Source organism: Coregonus clupeaformis, unplaced genomic scaffold (genome assembly GCF_020615455.1).
Source record: "Coregonus clupeaformis isolate EN_2021a unplaced genomic scaffold, ASM2061545v1 scaf1386, whole genome shotgun sequence".
NCBI classification, from domain to species: domain Eukaryota; kingdom Metazoa; phylum Chordata; class Actinopteri; order Salmoniformes; family Salmonidae; genus Coregonus; species Coregonus clupeaformis.
Genome location: NW_025534840.1, coordinates 31,580 through 42,880, shown reverse-complemented (window position 1 = coordinate 42,880; position 11,301 = coordinate 31,580).

Sequence of the window (11,301 nt, the reverse complement as noted above, 5' to 3'; positions counted from 1 at the left end):
TTATCTCTCTGCATAGTGGGAACACTACTGTATCACCATGGTTACCAAGGCTAGTAATCAGATAGTTACCTATCTGCATAGTGGGAACACTACTGTATCACCATGGTTACCAAGGCGAAAGTGGTCAGATAGTTACCTCTCTGCATAGTGGGAACACTACTGTATCACCATGGTTACCAAGGCTAGTGGTCAGATAGTTATCTCTCTGCATAGTGGGAACACTACTGTATCACCATGGTTACCAAGGCTAGTGGTCAGATAGTTATCTCTCTGCATAGTGGGAACACTACTGTATCACCATGGTTACCAAGGCTAGTGGTCAGATAGTTATCTCTCTGCATAGTGGGAACACTACTGTATCACCATGGTTACCAAGGCTAGTGGTCAGATAGTTATCTCTCTGCATAGTGGGAACACTACTGTATCACCATGGTTACCAAGGCTAGTGGTCAGATAGTTACCTCTCTGCATAGTGGGAACACTACTGTATCACCATGGTTACCAAGGCTAGTGGTCAGATAGTTACCTATCTGCATAGTGGGAACACTACTGTATCACCATGGTTACCAAGGCTAGTGGTCAGATAGTTACCTATCTGCATAGTGGGAACACTACTGTATCACCATGGTTACCAAGGCTAGTGGTCAGACAGTTATCTCTCTGCATAGTGGGAACACTACTGTATCACCATGGTTACCAAGGCTAGTGGTCAGATAGTTATCTCTCTGCATAGTGGGAACACTACTGTATCACCATGGTTACCAAGGCTAGTGGTCAGACAGTTCCTTATACTGGAGTTTCCTTGGTCTTTATAGAGAAAACTGACAGTACAGTAAATGGCTGACAGAATACAGAGAACAGTTACTGTAGTGTTATTGCTGTAACCATAGAAATAGATTAGATTTATATTTCTGCCTCCCGAGTGGCGCAGCGGTCTAAGGCACTGCATCGCCCAGTGCTTGAGAGATCCTACAGACCCGGGGTTCGATCCCAGGCTGTGTCACAGCCGGCTGTGACCGGGAGACCCATGAGGCGTGCTCACAGCGTCGTCCGGGTTAGGGGGGGTTTGGCTGGCCGGGATTTCCTTGTCCCATCGCGCTCTAGCGACTCCTTGTGGCGGGCGGGTGCCTGCAAGCTGACTTGGTCGCCAGCTGGACGGTGTTTCCTCCGACACATTGGTGTGGCTGGCTTCCGTGTCAAGAAGCAGTGCGGCTTGGCAGGGTCGTGTTTCGGAGGACGCATGGCTCTCGGCGTTCGCCTCTCCCGAGTCCATAGTGGAGTTGCAGCGATGGGACAAGACTGTAACTACCAATTATATCACGAAAAAGGGGTAAAATATGTATATTTCTATGGTTGAAACCTCAGGTGAGTGTCAATTCGGTCATAATGACACCAACTATACTATTCCAGATAGTTAAAGTCATAATGATACCAACTATACTATTCCAGATAGTTAAAGTCATAATGATACCAACTATACTATTCCAGATAGTTAAAGTCATAATGATACCAACTATACTATTCCAGATAGTTAAAGTCATAATGATACCAACTATACTATTCCAGATAGTTAGTCATAATGATACCAACTATACTATTCCAGATAGCTAAAGTCATAATGATACCAACTATACTATTCCAGATAGTTAAAGTCATAATGATATCAACTATACTATTCCAGATAGCTAAAGTCATAATGATACCAACTATACTATTCCAGATAGTTAAAGTCATAATGATACCAACTATACTATTCCAGATAGTTAAAGTCATAATGATACCAACTATACTATTCCAGATAGCTAAAGTCATAATGATACCAACTATACTATTCCAGATAGTTAAAGTCATAATGATACCAACTATACTATTCCAGATAGCTAAAGTCATAATGATACCAACTATACTATTCCAGATAGTTAAAGTCATAATGATATCAACTATACTATTCCAGATAGCTAAAGTCATAATGATACCAACTATACTATTCCAGATAGCTAAAGTCATAATGATACCAACTATACTATTCCAGATAGCTAAAGTCATAATGATACCAACTATACTATTCCAGATAGCTAAAGTCATAATGATACCAACTATACTATTCCAGTATAGTTTAAAGTCATAATGATACCAACCACACTATTCCAGATAGCTAAAGTCATAATGATACCAACCACACTATTCCAGATAGTTAAAGTCATAATGATACCAACTATACTATTCCAGATAGCTAAAGTCATAATGATACCAACTATACTATTCCAGATAGCTAAAGTCATAATGATATCAACTATACTATTCCAGATAGCTAAAGTCATAATGATATCAACTATACTATTCCAGATAGCTAAAGTCATAATGATACCAACTATACTATTCCAGATAGTTAAAGTCATAATGATACCAACCACACTATTCCAGATAGCTAAAGTCATAATGATACCAACCACACTATTCCAGATAGTTAAAGTCATAATGATACCAACTATACTATTCCAGATAGCTAAAGTCATAATGATACCAACTATACTATTCCAGATAGTTAAAGTCATAATGATACCAACTATACTATTCCAGATAGCTAAAGTCATAATGATACCAACTATACTATTCCAGATAGTTAAAGTCATAATGATACCAACTATACTATTCCAGATAGCTAAAGTCATAATGATACCAACTATACTATTCCAGATAGTTAAAGTCATAATGATATCAACTATACTATTCCAGATAGCTAAAGTCATAATGATACCAACTATACTATTCCAGATAGTTAAAGTCATAATGATACCAACTATACTATTCCAGATAGCTAAAGTCATAATGATACCAACTATACTATTCCAGATAGCTAAAGTCATAATGATATCAACTATACTATTCCAGATAGCTAAAGTCATAATGATATCAACTATACTATTCCAGATAGCTAAAGTCATAATGATACCAACTATACTATTCCAGATAGTTAAAGTCATAATGATACCAACTATACTATTCCAGATAGCTAAAGTCATAATGATACCAACTATACTATTCCAGATAGTTAAAGTCATAATGATACCAACCACACTATTCCAGATAGCTAAAGTCATAATGATACCAACCACACTATTCCAGATAGTTAAAAGTCATAATGATACCAACTATACTATTCCAGATAGTTAAAGTCATAATGATACCAACTATACTATTCCAGATAGTTAAAGTCATAATGATACCAACTATACTATTCCAGATAGCTAAAGTCATAATGATACCAACTATACTATTCCAGATAGTTAAAGTCATAATGATACCAACCACACTATTCCAGATAGCTAAAGTCATAATGATACCAACTATACTATTCCAGATAGTTAGTCATAATGATACCAACTATACTATTCCAGATAGTTAAAGTCATAATGACACCAACCACACTATTCCAGATAGTTAAAGTCATAATGATACCAACCACACTATTCCAGATAGTTAGTCATAATGATACCAACTATACTATTCCAGATAGTTAAAGTCATAACGATACCAACTATACTATTCCAGACAGTTAAAGTCATAATGATACCAACTATACTATTCCAGATAGTTAAAGTCATAATGATACCAACTATACTATTCCAGATAGTTAAAGTCATAATGATACCAACTATACTATTCCAGATAGTTAAAGTCATAATGATACCAACTATACTATTCCAGATAGCTAAAGTCATAATGATACCAACTATACTATTCCAGATAGTTAAAGTCATAATGATACCAACTATACTATTCCAGATAGCTAAAGTCATAATGATACCAACTATACTATTCCAGATAGTTAAAGTCATAATGATACCAACTATACTATTCCAGATAGCTAAAGTCATAATGATACCAACTATACTATTCCAGATAGTTAAAGTCATAATGATACCAACTATACTATTCCAGATAGCTAAAGTCATAATGATACCAACTATACTATTCCAGATAGTTAAAGTCATAATGATATCAACTATACTATTCCAGATAGCTAAAGTCATAATGATACCAACTATACTATTCCAGATAGTTAAAGTCATAATGATACCAACTATACTATTCCAGATAGCTAAAGTCATAATGATACCAACTATACTATTCCAGATAGCTAAAGTCATAATGATATCAACTATACTATTCCAGATAGCTAAAGTCATAATGATATCAACTATACTATTCCAGATAGCTAAAGTCATAATGATACCAACTATACTATTCCAGATAGTTAAAGTCATAATGATACCAACTATACTATTCCAGATAGCTAAAGTCATAATGATACCAACTATACTATTCCAGATAGTTAAAGTCATAATGATACCAACCACACTATTCCAGATAGCTAAAGTCATAATGATACCAACCACACTATTCCAGATAGTTAAAGTCATAATGATACCAACTATACTATTCCAGATAGTTAAAGTCATAATGATACCAACTATACTATTCCAGATAGTTAAAGTCATAATGATACCAACTATACTATTCCAGATAGTTAAAGTCATAATGATACCAACTATACTATTCCATATAGTTAGTCATAATGACACCAACCACACTATTCCAGATAGCTAAAGTCATAATGATACCAACTATACTATTCCAGATAGTTAAAGTCATAACGATACCAACTATACTATTCCAGATAGTTAAAGTCATAATGACACCAACCACACTATTCCAGATAGTTAAAGTCATAATGATACCAACCACACTATTCCAGATAGTTAGTCATAATGATACCAACTATACTATTCCAGATAGTTAAAGTCATACGATACCAACTATACTATTCCAGACAGTTAAAGTCATAACGATACCAACTATACTATTCCAGATAGTTAAAGTCATAATGATACCAACTATACTATTCCAGATAGTTAAAGTCATAATGATACCAACTATACTATTCCAGATAGTTAAAGTCATAACGATACCAACTATACTATTCCAGATAGTTAAAGTCATAATGATACCAACTATACTATTCCAGATAGTTAAAGTCATAACGATATCAACTATACTATTCCAGATAGTTAAAGTCATAATGATATCAAATATACTATTCCAGATAGTTAAAGTCATAATGATACCAACTATACTATTCCAGATAGTTAAAGTCATAACAGTACCAACTAAACTATTCCATACACAAAAAAAAAAAAATGTATGCACGCATGACTGTAAGTCGCTTTGGATAAAAGCGTCTGCTAAATGGCATATTATTATATTATTATTATTATAATTTAGTCATAACGATACCAACTATACTATTCCAGATAATTTAGTCATAATGATACCAACTATACTATTCCAGATAATTTAGTCATAACGATACCAACTATACTATTCCAGATAATTTAGTTATAATGATACCAACTATACTATTCCAGATAGTTAAAGTCATAACGATACCAACTGTACTATTCCAGATAGTTAGTCATAACGATACCAACTATACCATTCCAGATAGTAAAGTCATAATGATACCAACTATACTATTCCAGACAGTTAAAGTCATAATGATACCAACTATACTATTACAGATAGTTAAAGTCATAATTCGATACCAACTATACTATTCCAGATAATTTAGTCATAATGATACCAACTATACTATTCCAGATAGTTAAAGTCATAACGATACCAACTATACTATTCCAGATAGTTAAAGTCATAATGATATCAACTATACTATTCCAGATAGTTAAAGTCATAATGATATCAACTATACTATTCCAGATAGTTAAAGTCATAACGATACCAACTATACTATTCCAGATAATTTAGTCATAATGATACCAACTATACTATTCCAGATAATTTAGTCATAATGATACCAACTATAATATTCCAGATAATTTAGTCATAATGATACCAACTATACTATTCCAGATAGTTGATTGAGAACATATGAGATTAAATAACTTGTGTTTTTGTACTTAATCATTTATAAGAACATGTGTAATAAGTATACATTTGAATATTGGCTTCCTATTTACATTCCCAGTACATTTCCAGTTCGCTGACATTTTGTGACATTTAACGGGTTTACAGACTGATCTGCCTCACATCAATCATAATATTAAACATGTTTGTCAGGAACATGGCGGTCGGGGAGTGAAGTGGAAATGAAATGTAATTGATTCTGCAGAACAGATCAAGGTTCTGCATTAGATTAGACACACTGCCTTAAATGGATTTCATCCCAATGTTGTTTTCCAATTTGTCTCACCTCAGTGTGTGTTTGTGTGTTTGTTTTGTGTGTGTGTGTGTGTGTGTGTTTCTTTGGTGTGTGTGTGTGTTTGTTTTGTGTGTGTGTGTGTGTGTGTGTGTGTGTGTGTGTTTGTTTTGTGTGTTTGTGTGTGTAGTTGGTAGAGCATGGCGCTTGCAACGCCAGGGTTGTGGGTATTGTTTCCCACGGGGGGGCCAGTATAAAAATGTATGCACCCACTAACTGTAAGTCGCTCTGTATAAGAGCGTCTGCTAAATGACTAAAATGTAAAATAGAAATGTAAATGTTTGTTTTGTGTGTGTGTCTCTCTCTCTCTCTCTCTCTCTCTCTCTGTGTGTGTGTGTGTGTGTGTGTGTGTGTGTGTGTGTGTGTGTGTGTGTGTGTGTGTGTGTGTGTGTGTGTGCTTTCTGGCGTGTGTGTGTGTGTGTTAATGGTCCCAGGCTTCATCATATTGAGGTCACCCGAGCTGAACCAGTTTGCTAGGCTGTGTAATATACCATGCTAGAGACTGGGGACCTGGTCTCCTCACATGGACTGTTTAATATCCCACAGATATTACAATGGAGAGAGAGAGGGACGATGGGGGGGGGGGAGAAGAGACAGACAGGGACACTGACAGAGACACAGACAGAGACACAGACAAGAACAGAGACAGGGACACAGACAGGGACAGAGACAGGGACACAGACAGGGACAGAGACAGGGACAGGGACACAGACAGGGACACAGACACAGACAGAGACACAGACAGGGACACAGACAGGGACACAGACAGAGACACAGACAGGGACACAGACAGGGACACAGACAGGGACACAGACAGAGACACAGACAGGGACACAGACAGGGACACAGACAGGGACACAGACAGGGACACAGACAGGGACAGAGACACAGACAGGGACACAGACAGGGACACAGACAGGGACACAGACAGGGACACAGACAGGGACAGAGACAGGGACAGAGACGGGGACACAGACAGGGACACAGACAGGGACAGAGACACAGACAGAGACAGAGACAGGGACACAGACAGGGACACAGACAGGGACAGAGACAGGGACAGAGACACAGACGGGGACACAGACAGGGACACAGACAGGGACACAGACAGGGACACAGACAGGGACAGAGACAGGATCAGGGACAGGAACAGGGACAAAAAGTATGTACTGTATAGGTTATCCAGGGTTGTTTTCAGGAGTGTGTGTGGCGGTGTTGTTTTCAGGTGTGTGTGTGGTGGTGATGTTGGTCTCATTTCCCCTTCAAAGTACAGGAAGACTGCTGGCCGGGCTGGGGTTAGGCTGGGGCTGGGCTGAGCTGAGGCTGGGGTTAGGCTGGGGTTAGGCTGGGGTTAGGCTGGGGCTGGGGTTGGGCTGGGGCTGGGGTTAGGCTGAGGCTGGGGCTGGGGTTAGGCTGGGGCTGGGGTTGGGCTGGGGCTGGGGTTAGGCTGGGGCTGGGGTTAGGCTGGGGCTGGGCTGGGCTGGGCTGGGCTGGGCTGGGGCTGAGGCTGAGGCTGGGGCTGGGGCTGATGTGGGGCTGAGGCTGAGGCTGAGGCTGAAGCTGGGGTTAGGCTGGGGTTAGGCTGGGGCTGGGGTTAGGCTGGGGTTGTGCTGGGACTGGGCTGAGGCTGGGGTTGGGCTGGGGCTGGGGTTGGGCTGGGGCTGGGGTTAGGCTGGGGGTTGGGCTGAGGCTGGGGCTGGGGCTGGGGTTAGGCTGGGGCTTGGCTGGGGCTGAGGCTGGGGTTAGGCTGAGGCTGAGGCTGGGGTTAGGCTGGGGCTGGGCTGAGGCTGAGGCTGGAGCTGGGGTTAGGCTGGGGCTGAGGCTGGGGTTAGGCTGGGGCTGAGGCTGGGGTTAGGCTGGGGCTGAGGCTGGGGTTAGGCTGGGGCTGAGGCTGGGGTTAGGCTGGGGCTGAGGCTGGGGTTTGGGCTGGGGCTGAGGCTGGGGTTTGGGCTGGGGCTGAGGCTGGGGCTGAGGCTGGGGTTAGGCTGGGGCTGAGGCTGGGGTTAGGCTGGGGTTAGGCTGGGGTTAGGCTGGGGCTGAGGCTGGGGTTAGGCTGGGGTTAGGCTGGGGTTAGGCTGGGGTTAGGCTGGGGCTGAGACTGGGGTTAGGCTGGGGCTGAGGCTGGGGTTAGGCTGGGGCTGAGGCTGGGGGGTTGGGGTTGGGGCTGACTGGGGGAAAACAGAACAGGAAAGGAAACAGTCTCTATCAAACAGCCAGATGGAGGCAGCATGTCCTTACAGTGCAGAAACACACACACACACACACAAGCACGCACACACATGCACACACACACTCCACCATACATTATTATTGAGCCAGAAAGTAGGCGTGTAGCATTTGAAGGACATTATATCTACAGTAAGTAACAGAGTGGAGAATAGAGGATATTCTGGAGGTAGACGAGGTTTCTGGTGCCCCATATGAACTTTAGAAATGTTTTGATAATATCAAGGACATTGTCTTTAGCTGAAGGCTTGTTTTGATAATATCAAGGACATTGTCTTTAGCTGAAGGCTTGTTTTGATAATGTCAAGGACATTGTCTTTAGCTGAAGGCTTGTTTCGATAATGTCAAGGACATTGTCTTTAGCTGAAGGCTTGTTTCGATAATGTCAAGGACATTGTCTTTAGCTGAAGGCTTGTTTTGATAATGTCAAGGACATTGTCTTTAGCTGAAGGCTTGTTTTGATAATGTCAAGGACATTGTCTTTAGCTGAAGGCTTGTTTTGATAATATCAAGGACATTGTCTTTAGCTGAAGGCTTGTTTTTGATAATATCAAGGACATTGTCTTTAGCTGAAGGCTTGTTTTGATAATGTCAAGGACATTGTCTTTAGCTGAAGGCTTGTTTTGATAATGTCAAGGACATTGTCTTTAGCTGAAGGCTTGTTTTGATAATGTCAAGGACATTGTCTTTAGCTGAAGGCTTGTTTTGATAATATCAAGGACATTGTCTTTAGCTGAAGGCTTGTTTTGATAATATCAAGGACATTGTCTTTAGCTGAAGGCTTGTTTTGATAATGTCATGAGCCCTCTCACTCCACTGGGTTACCACCTTAAGTTGTTTCCACTCTGCTCACCACTCTCTCTCTACTCAGCCTAACTAGCTCCACCTGTCCCTGCTCTGCTCGGCTCTAATTACTCTGCCAGCTGCGCTGCATTACCCACTAACCTCTCCCAGTATTTATAGCCCTGTCTTTCAGCTCTCCTGTGTCAGATCGTCTGCAAAGCTCACACCCGGAACCTGTTTGCTCGCGCTTCTGGCTCACCCTGGTTTTGTGACCCCCGGACCTGCCTGGTTTTTGGATACTCTTCTGCCTCAGGAGATCCAGACCTGCTTCTGCCATTACGACTCCTGACTACTCTTCAATCCCGGTAACTCTGACCAGCCTTCTGCCTTGCTACTACGTGTTTTGGATTTCCCTTGAACTGTACTGCTGCCTGGTTTCATTCCGCCCCGTTGTGTCTGTGTTTCCTCCCCCCAGGACTTCTGGACCACCAACCACCGGCGTCATTGGACGCATCGCTGCCACTGGGGGAGGCACAGACCCAGCACATCGGACGGGATAACCCCTGGAGCCTTCACTCACTCCCTACATCCCTTTCCCCTTAAGTTTAAATAAACTTTCTGGTGTGACGCAATTGTGGTCCTCTTGTCGTCTGTCTGAACCGTGACAGTACGATCTGACCATTATGGACTCAGCGCACACTTCCCCCCGACATGGAAACCGAAGAACCTGAGCAACCCACCGCCATGCTACGCCTGGAACACACTGAGAGAGCTAGGCCGCATGAGCGGCGACATCACCTCTCTGCTTCAGGCCGGCTACCAACAGCATCAGCAGTTCCAGCAGCACCAGCAGCAGTCCCAGCAGCAGCAACAACAACTCGCCATGATCATTCAACTCCTCACCAACCTGACCCCAGCCAGTCTGCCCACCAGCCCTGCCCCCGAGTTACCTGCCCCGGTCATTGCAGCCGCTGCTCCGGAACCCAAGATTGGAAACCCCCGAGCGGTTCAACGGCGATTCTACCCAGGTCCGGCCATTCCTGACTAGCTGCCGACTTCAGTTCTCCTTGCAGCCAAGGACCTTCGCCACGGAGGGGGCTAAGGTTGGGTATGCCATCACTCACCTGACGGGCCGAGCTCGACTCTGGGGAACAGCAGAGTTCGACCGTCAAACCCCCCGCATGTGCAACCTTCGACCGGTTTGCCGAGGAGATGCTGAAGGTGTTTGACCTGGATTCACCAACCGCAGAGGCGTCTCGTGAACTGTTCAGTATTCGACAAGGCAGACGTACAGTCGCAGACCATTCCATCGACTTCCGAACCCTGGCTAGACGAAGTTCTTGGAACACACCATCGTTGGTGGACGCGTTCTTCCATAGTTTGGCTGACTATATCAAGGACGAGTTGGTCTCCCCATGAACTGCCTTCCACTCTTGATGAAGCCATCGCACTGACTGTCAGGATCGACAGAGGGATACAGACCCGTGCGTCGTGAGAGGGGGCGCCAAGGTCCACCTACTACCGGCATTCGGAGAGATCCGACTGGGCTCCTGTCATCTACTGCCACTCACCCAGTTCAGCTTGATCAGTCTGAGCCTATGGAGATTGGGCGAGCCTCTCTCACTCCTGCAGAGCGCCAGCGACGCTTCACCTCAAACCTCTGCCTCTATTGTGGAGGTGATGGACATCGTGTGGTAACCTGCCCTTTAAAGGGCCGAAGCTCACCGGGCATAGGGGGAGTCCGGTTGAGTTCAATGACCATCCAGTCCTCCGACCGCAAACCCCTGCTGCAAGTTCACCTCCGCCTCCCTGACTCAACTCACACCCTGGCTGCTCTGGTGGATTCTGGCGCCGAAGCCAACATAATGGACATCAAGCTGGCACGCCAACTGGGACTGGAGAACCTCCGTTTGACACCTCCTATTCCTGCCCGGGCACTGGACGGACACTTACTCGGATCGGTCACTCATGTCACGGCCCCGGTCTCGATGGGTCTGTCCGGAAACCATCAAGAA